Source organism: Phyllostomus discolor, chromosome 10 (assembly GCF_004126475.2).
Source record: "Phyllostomus discolor isolate MPI-MPIP mPhyDis1 chromosome 10, mPhyDis1.pri.v3, whole genome shotgun sequence".
Taxonomy (NCBI): Eukaryota; Metazoa; Chordata; class Mammalia; order Chiroptera; family Phyllostomidae; genus Phyllostomus; species Phyllostomus discolor.
In genome coordinates, this window is record NC_040912.2 from 60,431,646 (window position 1) to 60,446,759 (window position 15,114).

A 15,114-nucleotide genomic window follows, 5' to 3' on the forward strand; every position below is an offset into this window, starting at 1 on the left:
TCTCTCAATTTTCTAATTAAATTATTTTCTTTCTTTACTGCTAAATTTTTTTGTGTACTTTATGTTCTAGATACAAATCTTTTTTTATATATGTGGTTTGCCAATATTTTCTCCGAGTCCATAGATTGTCTTTTCATCTTTTTCTTTAAACTGGCTCTTTTGCAGAGAGAAAGTTTTTAAAGTTTTGATAAAGTCAAGTACAAATTTATTTTTAATATAATAAGCTATCATTTTAGTTTATATGGGTGCTTCTGTGCAAGTATTAGCTCTCTTTTCTAGATTGCCTGGTTGCCTTCGAATGTCACCTTGGTAAATAAATAAAAAAAATTTAACCCACCCTAAAATGACTAACCTAATAGTAACCAGGTTACTTTATTTTTTTTTTAATTGTTCAAAACATTTTATTGTTGTTCAAGTACAGTTTTCTACCTTTTCCCCCAATTCATCCCCACCACCCTAGCCTTCCCCACCTCCCTCCCCTGTTTCCCGCCACCCCCTTGTTATTGTCCATTTTTAATTGTTCCTGTAAACCCTTCACCCTTTCCCCCCATTATCCCCTCTTCTCTCCACTCTGGTCACTGTCAGTCTGTTCTCAATTTCAGTGTCTTTAGATATACTTCGCTTGCTTGTTCATTTTGTTGGTTAGGTTCCTGTCAATGGTGAGATCATGTGGTATTTGTCTTTCACCATCTGGCTTATTTCACTTAGCATAATGCTCTACAGTTCCATCCATGCTGTGACAAATGGTAGGAGCTCTTTCTTTCTTTCAGCTGCATAGAATTCCATTGTATAAATATACCATAATTTTTTGATTCCTTCATTTACTGATGGACACATAGGCTGCTTCTAGCACTTGGCTACTGTAAATTGTGCTGCTATGAATATTGAAGTGCATAGGTTTTTTTTGGATTCCTGTTTCAGGGTTCTTAGGATATAATCCCAGCAGTGGAACTGCCAGGTTAAAGCACAGTTCCATTTTTAGTTTTATGAAGAAATTCCATACTGTTTCCAAAAGTGGCTGCACCAGCCTGCAATCCCACTACCAGTGCATTAAGGTTCCCTTTTCTACACAACCTCTACAACATTTGTTTCTCGTTGCTTTTTTTATGTGGCCATCCTTCACAGGTGTAAGGTGGTATCTCATTGTGGTTCCAATTTACATATCTCTGATGGCTAGCAATACTGAGCATCTTTTCATCTGTCTCTGCATCCTCTGTATGTCCTCCTTGGAGACTTGTCTGCTCAAGTCCTTTGCCCGTTTTTTTAATTGGGTTGCTTGTCATCTTAGAGTGTAGTACTGTGAGTTCTTTCTATGTTTTGGAGACCAAACCTTGTCTGAGGTATCATTGGCAAATATATTTTCCCATACAGTTGGTTCTCTTTTCATTTTAATACTGTTTTCTTTAGCCATGCAGCAGCTTTTTATTTTGATGAGATCCCATTTCTTTATTTTCTCCTTTATGCCCCTTGCTCTAGGGGACACATCAGTGAAAATATTGCTGCATGAAATAACTGAGATTTTCCTGCCTATGTTCTCCTCTAGGACTTTAATGGTGTCATGACTTATATTTAAATCTTTTATCCACCTTGAATTTGCTTTTGTGTATAGTACAAGTTGGTGCTTGAATTTCATTTTTTTTTTTGCATGTAGTTGTACAAATGTTCAACAACATTTGTTGAAGAAGCTGTTTTTGCTCTATTTTATGCTGCTGTGCCCTTTTTAAAATATTAATTGACCATAAAGACTTGGGTTTATTTCTTGGCTCTCTATTCTTTTCCATTGGTCCATGTGTCTGTTCTTATAGCAGTGCCAAGCTGTTTTGATTAAAGTGACATTGTCATACAGTTTGATATCAGGTATTGTGATCCCTCCTACTTTTCTCTTCTTTCTCAAAATTGATGCAGCTTTTTGAGGTTGTTTATGGTTCCATATAAATTTTTGAAGTGTTTGTTCTATGTCAGTGAAATATGCCATTGTTACTCTAGTAAGGATTGTATTGAATCTATAAATCACTTTGGGTAGTATGGGCATTTTGATGATGTTAATTCTTCTGATCCATGAACATGGTATAGTTTCCATTTGTGTGTGTCTTCCTTAATTTCTTTCTTCAGTGTTGTGTAGTTTTCTGAGTACAGGTCTTTTAGCTCCTTGGTTAGGTTTATTCCTATGTATTTTATTTTTCTTGTTGCTATTTCTAATGGGATTTTTTCCCTGATTTTTGTTTCTGATGTTTCATTGTTCTTATACAAAAATGCCTTTTATTTCTGGATATTGGCTTTATATCTCATTGTTTCCCAAAATTTATTTATTAGGTTGAGAAGTTTTTTGGTTGAGTCTATAGAATTTTCTATGTACAATATCATGGCTTCTGCAAACAATGAGAGTTTTGTCACCCCCTTTCCAATTTGGATGCCTTTTATTTCCTTTTCTTGTTTGATTGCTGCAGCCAGGACTTCCAATACTATGTTGAAAAGAATTGGTAAAAGTGGACACACTTGTCTTGTTCCTTATCTTAGTGGGAAAGATTTTAGTTTTTGCCCATTGAGTATGATGTTGGCTGTAGGTCTCTCATATATGGTCTTTATTATGATGAGGAATACTCCCTGTATTCACACTTTACTGTTTTTATCATAAGTGGGTGCTGTACCTTATCAAATGCTTTTTCTACATCTACTGATATGATCATTTGACTTGTCTTTGCTTTTGTTTATGTGATGTATTACATTTACTGATTTGTGAATATTGAACCACCCTTGCATCCCTGGGATGAATCCCACTTGGTCATGGTGTATGATCTCCTTAATGTATTGCTGGATGTGATTTGCCAATATTTTGTTGAGGATTTTAGCATCTTTATTTGTTAATGATATTGATGTGAAGTTTTCTTTCTTTGTTGTGTCTTTATTTGGTTTTGGGATTAGGATGATGCTGGCTTAAGATAAAGAGTTTGGGGGTCTTCCATTTTCTCAGATTTTTTGGAATAGTTTGTGAAGGATGAGGGTTAGCTTTTCCTTTATTTTTTTTTAGTTTTTAAATATTATGTTTATTTTTAAAATGACAGAAAGGGAGTGAGAAAGAGAGGAAGAGAAACATCAATGCGAGAAACACTGATCTGTTGCTTCTTGTACCATAGCCAAATGGGATGAATCCACTACCCAGGTACATACCCTTGACCTGGAGTCAGACTAGCAAACTTTTGCTTTGTAGAGTGATAGCCAACAGAGCCAGAACTGGTCAAGATATCAGGTTACTTTAGATAAATGTTACTATAATTAGGTGTGTTAACATTTAAATATCAACATATTAAACATGCAGAAATGTACCAAAACCAGAGGCAGTAATCAAAAATGTGAAATAAATTTATTTTTACTATAGAAAATGGCAGAAGAAAAATACAAAATATATTAGTAATCTGCTTTTCTAGTGTGGTTTTTAAACTTGCCACAAAAAGTCAATTTATATTTTTTCAGTAAATATTTTAAAGATTTTATTTATTTGTCTTTAGAGAGGGAAAGGGAAGCAGAAAGAGAAAGAGAGAAACATCAGTGTGAGGTTGCCTCTCGAGCATCCCCCTCAAGGGACCTGGCTTGCAGTCCAGGTATTTGCCCTTACTGGGAATGGAACTGGTAACCCTTTGGTTCATAGTCTGGTGCTCAATCCACTGAGCCACATTAGCCAGGGCAATTTTTCAGTAAATTTTTTATACCAACTATACAGTAATCTTAAATACCTTTAATGGAGGTGAACAATTTTTCATGGTGAATTTATTTTTATTATTCATAAAACACCGTTCAATAATTAATATTTTCAATCTTCTTTTTATTAATAATCCTTTTTTCAGTTTGTTTTTTAGATATGTAAGTTTATAGTTGGCAAAGTATAGTCTCAGCTATTCTGTTTAACCACTATGAATGATACAGAGAGGTTTCAATTAAAACCGTTTTAACTGAGCCTGCCCCACCAAATCTTCTTATAAGCATCCTAGAACTAATCTTATATTTAATGATAAAGTATATGTGAAAAAACAAATGTACATGATTATTCTACATATGTTTCAAGATGATTTGCTCTTGCCATTGAGTGCCTTAGGAAGAGACATTGTTTTAGAATGCATAAGATAACAAAAGTTAAGTGCCCCCTGCAAAAGCCCACACTTCTGCAGCCCAGGATATTCTCAAGGAAACATTTCCTGAGGTTCTGTTGTAGAAAAAAAAACAGGACAAGTTGGCCTGTTGTAACATTGGTGCTCTCCACATATTTTCTCTTCCAGCTAAGTCAGCTCTTCACATTATAAGAATCTTTGTGAAGCATCAAATACTTGATGAACTTGATCATGATAGAACTAAGGACTGCCATCAGATTATCAGTGTAAAGGTAAGGATGATTGCTAAGCTCAGCAACAGTAGGATATATCCTATGTGATATCCAAAGCCAATAATGAGGAGGCAATGCAAAAGCAAGGTCACCTAAGGGAAGTTTGACCCCAGAATGTATTCTAGAGAAATCAACAGTATATTTCTTTAGGAAGAAGTAAACTCTTATGAAGTTGACAGAAAGGATGATAAGTTTGCCTGGGGGATAAAGCAGGAAGGTCAATCTTCCAAGAACTAAGTATACCCAGCTTCAGTTTAGGCTACAAGTATCCAGAAGTAAACCACTCAACATGCAGTCAAGAAAAGCACTGAGGACAATTTACCCTTCAATGTAAGAATTTGGGGGAAGAATTTGGATAACCAGCCACCACCGACTCTGTTTATTGACTATTTTAAATGAAAAGACTGTGAGAAATATCACTTCATAACAAAAATCCACCTCAAATTCTTTCTTTTGGAAGAATCTTAGATTAGGTGACCTCTAAGCCCCATTGAACCTAAAGATTATGATTCTAAGATACTAAATATTGACAGACAAATAATGTAAACTCAATAAATATTTGCCAAAATTTAACTGAATTAAATTCAGGAAGTGAAAGGGTCTGTACTTTTTGACTTCAGGTTATCTAATTCTCACAAACAGCTGTATGAATTTCCTTTCCTTTGAAAGTCTTACATTTCCTCACCACATTTCCCTACTAAAATCTGTGATGTAGAGCTTGTCTTACTACTGTAGAGATCAGATTACCTTCAATGGTTAATTTTAGAGTGTTTTACCCCACCCAATATTATAGGTAGAGTCGCAAAATAGAGTGTTCATATCTCTCATCTAAATATAAATCATCTGAACCTAATTGCTTATAGGAACACAAATTGAAGAACATGGATTTTTAATGGACAGATATACCATTTTTTTCCCAGCAAAGATACTTTTATGATTTATGATCCTTAATGATTGAAATATTTGAAATACTAGCAATGAGTTTTCATCAATTCATTAAAATATCATACATTCCTTTCACCAGTTTAGATATTTGTCTTTGATCCCGATTCACAGAATTTGATGTGGGGTTGGAAAAGAGGATTGTTATGGAAGATGATTCAACAATATAATAGACAAAGGATTGTAGAAGTAATGGAAACATTTTAACTTAAAAAAATAAGTCAGAAAATGTGAGGATCTTTGGATAAGGACATGAAATTTTGCTTTAGCAGAAATTTGTCTAATACATATGGTATATTCTAATGGAAGGAACCATATTCATTTATGATCATGAACCCAATAATTATTCTGTACAATAAATTCCTAATATAAACTCAACAAGTACTTGGTATTCACAGTTACTTAAAAATATTGAAACAACTAAAAATACACTCACATTGCATATTCTTGTTATGAAAATTAAAATTTAATACCTATTTTATCAACTTGTTTAAATTTACAAAGAAATCTAGATATTATAAATTTGATAATATTAAAAGTATTATCAGGATTCAGAAATGACTTTCCATGGTCTTTCATGACAAATATTTTAAAAGGTCAGTTGGACATAAAATTGTCATTTGGGATTTTTATAATATGAAGAAAGAACACACAATTTCAGCATAGTCCAAGCATAAAAGGCCTTTTACCTATATGAATTTTTGTTTTGGATTGCCATATGGAAAAATGCCAAGTTAAAATAGATTATGTTTCAAGTGAGTTGTCTAAAATTTGTAAAATATTATCTCAGAAAAAATGCTGTAAGTTGTGCTCAGATCCCCTTCTAGTTCATGAAATATACCTATTATATGTGGATATGCTGTTTATGTGTGTTAACAAAATGTAAAATATCATTTTATTCAGTAAATAAAAAGTAAAATTAAAATTAACTCTTAATTAAGTTCTGCTTGAGATAAATTTAGTTTTATTAGAGAATGTTGGTCAGCATTGCTAAATTTGTGGCATTTCTAAATGGCACTTTAGGGTACATGCTGTCTTTAAAATATAAATTTTAAAATAGTAATTTAATTATTTAATTTTAATTATAAAACAATAAATCTTCATTGCAAAAGATTTGAAAATATGAAAAGCAGAGAGGAAAAAGAAGCTACCTGAAATTCTATACTGAAATGTAATCTTTTCATCTCTATATTAGTTATCTATTGCCATGTAACTTTTACAATAAGTATGTGCTTTTGTCCAAAGATTATGTTTTCTGGGGTGACTATTTAGTGAATCATAACTTTTAATTAATAGATGTATTCTTAGATTTATTTTTAAGTTATCATCACAAACAAGAATTTTTCCCTATTCTAATTGTATCCTCTATCTTATGATATATTGAAATTCATGATTTGTTGACATAATGCACTCTCACTTGAATATAAGTTCTGAAAAGGGACCTAATTTTACACATCATTAATCTCGGAATTCCTACCACAGAATTTAGCATATAAATATTTGTTGATCCATTACAAATGCATCTGTGAATTTGAATGCTAATTGAATTTATTTGTATATCTATTTGCTGAGTTCATTCATATGAAAAAAAATAATGAACATCTTCAGTTACAACCATGTAGTCAGATGATTGGGTAGCAAAGTATACTTACAGATATTCAGAAAAGATGCACAGCTAAAAATATATCTGACAGCAATATGACAGAATATATTTAAGATGTAAAATACATTTGTCTGAGGCATAGCATCATCCATTTTGTTCATTCTAAGAAAGATGGTTACCATATTTTTCAGACTATAAGACACAGCTAAGTTTTAGAAGAAGAAAATAGGAAAAAAAAATTTTGAAGCAAAAAAATGTGGTAAAATATTTAATAACATAAATAACATAATATTTCACCAATGTAAATGTAAACAGAACTCAACAGCAGCATTAACAACCATTATTCCTTTCAAATTTGGGGGTGTGTGCATCTTATAGTCTGAAAAATATGGTAAATATCTCATATTTGCAAGATAAATTTGCTACATCAGACAAGAGAACTTAAGATTCAACTCCATTGGCTATAGGGAAGCTTGGCCTAATTCTAAGTGGCGTGTTTTAGAAAGCAGTGAGATGAACTGGAAAAAGAGAAAACTAAAAATAGGGAAGGTGATTAGAAAGTTATTCAGAATGACCAACTAAGAAATGTTGAAGTCTTGAAGTATGGCAATAACTGTGTAGATAGAATAGGGCAATGAAATATGTAAATAGATAACACTTTGCTTTAAATAGGAACAAAATCCAATGCTGCTTGGATGTGAGAAGATGGAGGAGGTAGCACTTTGTGACTTGGATCTCTCTGGCTTTAGGAACTGTGTGGATTACAGTGGCATAAGGAAAAAATAGGGCATTTTTTCACATATCAGATGGTGGTATCAATAAGCAATTGAATAAACAGATTTGGAGCCTGGGAGAGAAATATCTGTGGAGAATTTTGAAACTTTTAATTGTGAAGGTGTCACCACCTTCAATATCACAGCAGAGTAAGGAAAAAGAGGAGAAACAAATATAAAAAGAGAATGAAATGAAGGAGAAAGAACAGAAGGGGAAGGAGAAGAAGGCAAATGACTGAACTTTTCTATTATTTGTTACAATTAACCACTTCAACATTCTTTGGGTAAACTACTATGGTTACTGGAGCCATGTGGTTAGTAACCCAAATTAAAAAGTTTGTACTGATGCATGACCTTGATACAGTTCATTTTTTCTCATAGATTAAAAAAAAATCAGTGTTATATCTTGTCTCATAGCTCTGTATTAACCTATATTTCTTGAGTGTATAGTAAAGGCAAGCAGCTGCTGAGATTATGGATTTCACCCTCAAGAATCCCTAAAGACTATTGACCCTGAAAAACATCATAAACTGTGGTTGTGTTAGCACATTGTGCCATCATCAGTTTTCCTATAGTGAGCACTTGTAATCAACAGTGATGAACAATTTATACCTTTGAAGAAATATTGTAAACTCTGACTTTCAAGAGAAACAACTCACCAGAAATTTCTTTTCTCCTCTATATTACAGTGATGTGACAGTTAACCATGTCTGATACGGTACTGACATCCAAGAATATTACCATCACCAAGCCATATCAATTTTGATGGATGTGAAGAAAATGGAAATAGGTGTGTATGTGTGAAAAAAATGCCTTTTGTGAAATTCTATGTTTAGAAATATGAAATAATTCAATAATGATAATCAGAGTTTTACTAACTAGCTGTGTAATCTTGCTTTCAACTCTGGACCTTTGCTTTATAATTTTTAAATATTCTGGACTAGAATACATCAAAATTTTCTTCAGCTCCAAAATTACATAGTAATTCAGTCATACAAACTCTCAGACTAATTTAATGGTGGAAACATCAACAAAAAAAAAAGGGATCTTGCATCAGAAATTCAGCATATTTGAATCAATATGGCACAGAGTAAACAGCAGAGATTGGACAATTAACTATGTTTACTCTTACAGTGATAGACTGCATCTCAGAAAAATCTTGGTTCTATTAATCTGAAGCATATGAAATTGTTTTTTGTGTCAATCAAAGCTGGTCAAACAGACAATTTAGTGTGATTCAACTTACTTCTAGTGAATGCCTTACCAACATGAGCAAGCTGTCACATTTTATTTTAATTATATGGAAAATAGAAATTTTGAAATCTAGTCCCTAACCCAGAAAGGGGTATAACTTTATAGTTAGAGAGGTATTTTGAGATTCTTTAAAAATTAAATCTGATATAAATACTGTGCAACTGGAGTCTTCTTTGGTTGATGAAGGCTTTTAAGTCAGTATTGAAATTTTTTACCCAGTAGTTGTCCTTTTCCATATTCATTGGGATAAACTCTTAGCAAGATTCTTTCCCAGAGCAACTGATTTTTGTCTCCACAGTACAACCAACCAAAACTGGAACCTGATGTAACTGCTTTTTAATCCATTTTTTAGACACTCCCAGATAACCTCATATAAGAAATGTGCTGCATTTATATGTTTTAAGATTCGATGTACTAGCCAAGAACTAGGTTACAATTCAGATATACTAGCCAAGAACTAGAATACAAGTTTAAGAGAGAATTCAGAGTCTATTACTCACTCCAAGACCTGTAATTGACACTTGGTCTTTTCTGTCAGCAGCCAACTAGAAGCAAGGGACGAGGGGAAGGATGATGGAAATCTGTAATTCCACAGTTTATTTTAAAAGTTTTTATCTGAAGACTGGCAGATGTGGGGTATTTATTTATTTTCTGAAGATGAGAAGACGAGAGAACCTAGCTGGAAACATGGGTTTATGAATATGTGTGTGTTCATATGTATATATGTGCTTCAGGATCCAGGTATATTTAGTGGATATGTTATAAAAATACAAAGGAAAATATAGCCTGTGATTTAAAAAATATCTGAGAAAGTTCATTAAGATTTAAGTCCCAAATTTTGTAGTCCCAAAACTTAACGACAGATGGTGGTGTAACTCCATCAATTTCACAACCTCTGCATTCAATTTGATGTTGTAACATAGATTACCTTTGATTTTACTTCGGTGAAACCAGAATTTTATTTTTCTTAAAATGTGTGGAGTATAGGGGAATAGTAGAATGTCTAAAAAGAGTTTATGTATTTGCTCATTTTCAGAGACCTGTGGTGGATCTGAAAAATAGTAACCTGATATACACCCATTCTGTGTGAAAGAGAAAAAATATTTCACCTTACATTTAAAGAGGACTTTTGTAACAGGTTATTTGAAGTTAGTAATATAACTTTGAATATGGTATCTCTAAGAGAACAAAATATAATTTAAAAATATTCACACCTTTCCCCCTTCTCTTAGCAATCTTTCTTCTTAGTTAAGTTTTAAGTATTAGTCACAATTACACCAATGAAACGACTCTGAACAAGAAAAATGTATTTCTTGTTTAACTCAAAGTTTTGGAAAAAAACAGACCTAAATGTGTGAATAATTATATTTTAGTTACAAATACCTAAAATCCCAAGCGGTTCACTTTAAGAAGCATTAAACCGGCATTTCTAACAGGAGTCATTCCCGTAAATTGCTTCCTTTCATCCTGGTCTTAGTTAATCTTATTTGGTACGGTTTTTTTAGCCCAAGATGCGTGGCTATAGACCATCTCAAACGAATTTATCTTTTCTTCTGTACAGTAACAGAGCAATGACTCGGAATTTGTTAATTTGCGGTTTCATCTAATCTTTAAATCAAAGAAATTTGTGTGAGATAACTTCAGAGTCACCTTGTGAAACTCCTCGATTACGATTACACAGTAGCTCCGTTTATCTTTTCCCCTGGAACCTCTTTAGACGACTTTTGCACACCCACTAGTGCAAAGAAGACTTGAGCTGTGGCTCCAACCCCGTGCTAGAGTGCAGAGACAGAATTTGACTTTCCCCTTTATTCTAATATGCAGCGCTCCGTTTCAAAGCTGCCGTGATCCAGTGGGCTGACCAGTCACTTGTGCAAAAGAGAACTATTCCTCCTCTGTTTGCCCTTTCAGCGTTTTCTTCGGCTGCGGAAATCTGGTTTTCCTATTATTATCCTTGAACTTTTGTAGGGGAATCTGCTAAGCATAGAGAATCCTGTGGGCTCCGACAGCAGCGAGGCGAACAAAGCCCGCTGTGTTCGGGCCATGCTGGGGCGGGGGTGGTGGGCGAACTAAAGGAATTGCAAATAAATATATTTTATGACCACCCATTAACAAACTACGTGCCACCGTGGCAGCCCCTACTAACGGGGCCGTGTCTGCGGTGTGGTTAGGGGCAGGGGCTGCTAAGGAGGGGATGGGAAAGGGAGAAGGAGAGTAAGCTGCGAGTCCGGGGCCTGAACTTTCACCTCTGGAGCCTGGTCCCAGCCCATTGGCTGCGGGCCAGGGGTCTGCCAAGGGCTTCGGCTCTTGGCAAGATTTGCTTTCTCAACTCCCCGGGCGTCTTCCCTGCGGAAAGAGTTGGTGCCCCAAGAAAGTCAGCCCGAGGAAATAATGGAAGCAACGTGAAGCGGGGGAACCCGGGGGTTGCGGGCTTACCCCGGCTTAGAAAAGTGTCTGGCAAGGGAGGGTACACGGACAATTGAGAAACTTATGCTCTTCCAACTGCGATATGCTTTTAAATCAAAGTCAGAGGCTGCGAATTTCACCAAATGTACCGTTGTGTACAGAAAAGTGAAAAGCTAAGTAAATCCGCACCTTTCCAAGTCTTGAGAACATTAACCCTCTTTCTCCTCGTTGGGAACTTGAACGTTTCTTTCGAGTGGCTCAACTTCTAGATAATAAATCTTTCAAACTCACTTCTTCAGAACTCTTAAAGAGAAAGGCAAGTAAGTGGGGTCCGTGTATGCAGGGGAGGAAGAAGAAGGTAAAATGTGAATATATGTAGCTTCTGAACTGTTCATAAGCCCTGTAGAAAGAAAGGTAGGTCTTCAGTTCTCCAAGAACTTCAGCGCCTTTTGTTCTTCTCTTTTCCAAAATAGCTTCAGGTTAACCTGGATAATCTGTTTTTTTTTTTAAATTATTATTATTTCAGTTTTCCAGTGAAGCATAAACGCAAATTACTTAACATGAAATTATCTCACCTTTCAGAAGGACCATTTGAGTCTGGAAGCTTCCAATTTTAAAGATTGCTTCCTCCCTCTCTCCCCACCCCATTTTAAAAAAATCGGATTATTCACTATTCAGCCTGCATTTCGAAAAAGATAAATTTATGAATAGTAAGAACAATCCATAAGCAGAGGACTTAAGGACTGCCTGGAGTTTAAAAACTCACAGAAAACACCGCAATTCTACCTCGCTCCTCATTGGCAGGAGTTGTCTTCCCAGGACCAGCCCCACACCTAGACTTAATTAATTGGCTTTACTGTTTACAGATGTGCGTGCCAGGACTGCTTTCTCCCCAGGAAAGCCGCAGGTTCTGAGGGGAAGAGTTGGTAGTGTGTGTGTGTGTGTGTGTGTGTGTGTGTGTGAGAGAGAGAGAGAGAGAGAGAGAGAGAGGAGAGAGAGAGAGAGGAGAGAGAGGAGAGAGAGAGAGAGAGAGAGAGAGAAAGAGAGAGAGAGAAAGAGAGAGAGAGAGAGCGCTGGCGCCTGCCCTTTAGAGAAAGGTCGCGTAGCTCTTTGAGGACAATAAAGACTCAAAGGCCAAAGTTATTGTAGCTCGTGTGACTCTCTAGGCACCATCCATACCCCTATTTCCTTCTGCCAAAGGAGATGTTAAAGTTGGCCCAATAGACGTGGGGGCCAGGCTCTGCATGCAAAGGCCTTTCCGCTGCAGCTATTTGGAGGAAAGTTTCAGCGCCTTTCAGAACGCTACGCTTCACAAGGATTTTTCAGCAGAGTCCAAGCTCTGGCAGAAGTGCGCAGGAACGCTCCAGTTGGAGGGTCGCGCTACCCGCAGGCAGGGGAAGGACTGGTGTGAGAGAGAAGTGGAGGAACCGCCTGCCCGGAGTGGATGTGGGGAAAGCGCCTCGTAGCACGTCCCCCCCACCCCGTCACTTGGGTCACGCGCCCCATCGGACCATCTCATCCTCCCTTGTCCTTACCACTGTCAGCAACTTGGTCCCACTTGGGCCCAGTGGATAGGTCACGCCCTACTGATAGGAACGGGGACCTGGGTGCTGGAGGAGGGGTTCGTTCCTCTCCTTGTCCGGTGCTTTGGTTTTTAAGTGAGCTCAGAGCGGGCTCTGGCAGTTTGTTTTTTTCATTCCGGGTACTTTTGCTCCCTTCAGTCACTGATAAGACCGGTCTCCAAAGCCTAGGACCCTAAAAGTTGAACTCAGCCACCCTATGATTTCAAATTCCTTCCCCAGGCCCACGGAACAGGAGACTCGAGTTAGGACCACAATGGAGAGTGAAAAAGACATTTGGCCTCTCTGCGCTTCTGCGGCCTGAGGTGAAACCATGAAAGGAAAGAGTAATCACCGTTTTAACTCACGTTTGCGTCCCCCTTTCTGACTACCATGCACTTTACAATTCCCCACCACCAAGGGCTTTGGAACCCTTCCAGGTTTGGGGCACTTCACGAGGAATCCCCAGTTTCGTTTGCCAGCAGCTCCGTCTGCCGAGAGGACGTACTTTGAGGACTGCCAAAAAGCAGCAGACACAACTCAGCTTTGCCAACACAGCATACGGTTTTGTTCTCTCCTTCCTCCCCACCCCCTTCCTGACTGTCTGAGCCTAACGGGAGGAGGCAGAACAGGAGTTGGGGAGAGTATGGGGGGAGATCTGGCCCAGAAAAAAACAACTTCACCGGCTAGTTGTTTACATAGCAGGTGGACCTGACGTCAGCCAGGAGGCTCCACTGTGATTTTAAACTATTTTTCCATCCCGCATTTCCTCTCCCTTAAACAAGTTGGGGGACCGGGGGAAGTAAGTGGATGGAGGCAACGGGCACCCAAACCGGCCTGTTCCAAACTATTCTTTAAATCAACAACAAAAACAACGCAAAGTAAAATACAAACATAACAAGTGGTTTAGCGGTACTTTAAGATCTTTTAAAGCGTCCCTTTCCCCAGACTGCCTGTCTGAGGAAAGGCGGCCCCAGCGCAGTGAGTGCGCAGTTTGAATTGCTAACAGCACGCGCGCGAGGGCGGGTGCGCGCTCCCGCTAGCATGGGCGCGCACACACGTATACACACACGACACGCACACACATACACACAGATCGGTGGGGGGGCGGGGGGGAGCGGCAGCGCGAGACAGCGCGAGCCTCACAGAAAGCGCGAGATACGCTGGCGCGTGCAGCTCTGCTGCGGGCCCCTAAGATCCAGCTGGAGCCCTGAGTCTCTCTCAGCCTGACAGCGAGTGCGGGTCCAGGTTATTTATGTGGTGGCCGTGTCCACTGGCTGCGGCTTCCTCCTTGCCCCCCACCCCCATCCTGGGTGCGCTCCCCACGTGAGGCAGCAGCTGCTGCTTGGACCCGCACGTGGGTGTTTTGTTTGGGAGCTTTTGCCTCCGCGCCGCGGGTGCCACCTCACTGGACGCTGCCCAAGCGTTCCGGGTCCTGGTAAGTTTCTTTGCCCTTGATCTAGGGCACCGCACCTCCTCACCCCAACCCTGTCCCCGCCCTGTCCCTGCCACCTTCACTCGAGGCCAAGCGGCGACTTTGCTTGGCGGTCCTCTCTCCGAGGCAAGGGCGGCAAACTTTTGCCCCAGCCTCAGAGTAGGATGCTGCACAGCGGGTGTGACTTGCCTCGAATACCGGCTGGGCATCTTGGTCGAATTCGGGACCTACCATTATCACTTGTTATTCCTTTCCATTTGGCATTGTGATCTGGGAAGGGGGATTCTCTCGGGAGAGGGGAGACTGGTGTTGACTTAGAGATTATTTTTAGTTTTGAATATGCAAATTGTTGCGTGGTCTGGAGAGGCCTCAGCTGGAAGAAATTGTAGGTTGAAACACCAGATGTGTTTGTTTACTCTTCTATATTTATTATTTGTTGTCTCTTCCTCTTCCTCCCTGCCCCCTCCCAAGGAGAAATAGTAGTAAAAACATCTGCCGGTGGAAACACCCACTTTATGGTCTAACTGCATACCTTTATTTACTCATTTGGGCAAGTGCACCCTTTTGGTCTCTAAGTTAGACACTTCAGCATACATTTCAGAAGTACTTCTCTGGGAACCAGAGGCGGAGAAGGGACATTTCCGTTTCTCCAGGGAAGAAACTCCTGCTTCCTAGTGATGCTTGGGGGTAATCAGGCATCTCCACTGCTGACCCCCAACACACTCTTTTCCCAGCCTGTGGTCAGCACTACCCGGTTCACCCGGGAT

The 15,114-nt window shown here is 38.3% G+C and overlaps 1 protein-coding gene across 1 annotated transcript in view; it reads left to right on the plus strand.

The window, feature by feature from the left end:
• The first annotated feature begins 14,031 nt into the window (after positions 1-14,031).
• The window catches only part of FOXP2 (forkhead box P2), an 852,864-nt gene continuing 851,781 nt past the window's right edge, over positions 14,032-15,114 (plus strand). The window contains exon 1 of the mRNA XM_036010823.1: positions 14,032-14,350. The gene's annotated coding sequence lies outside the window, so the exon portion shown is untranslated. The remainder of the gene's footprint in view (positions 14,351-15,114) is intronic.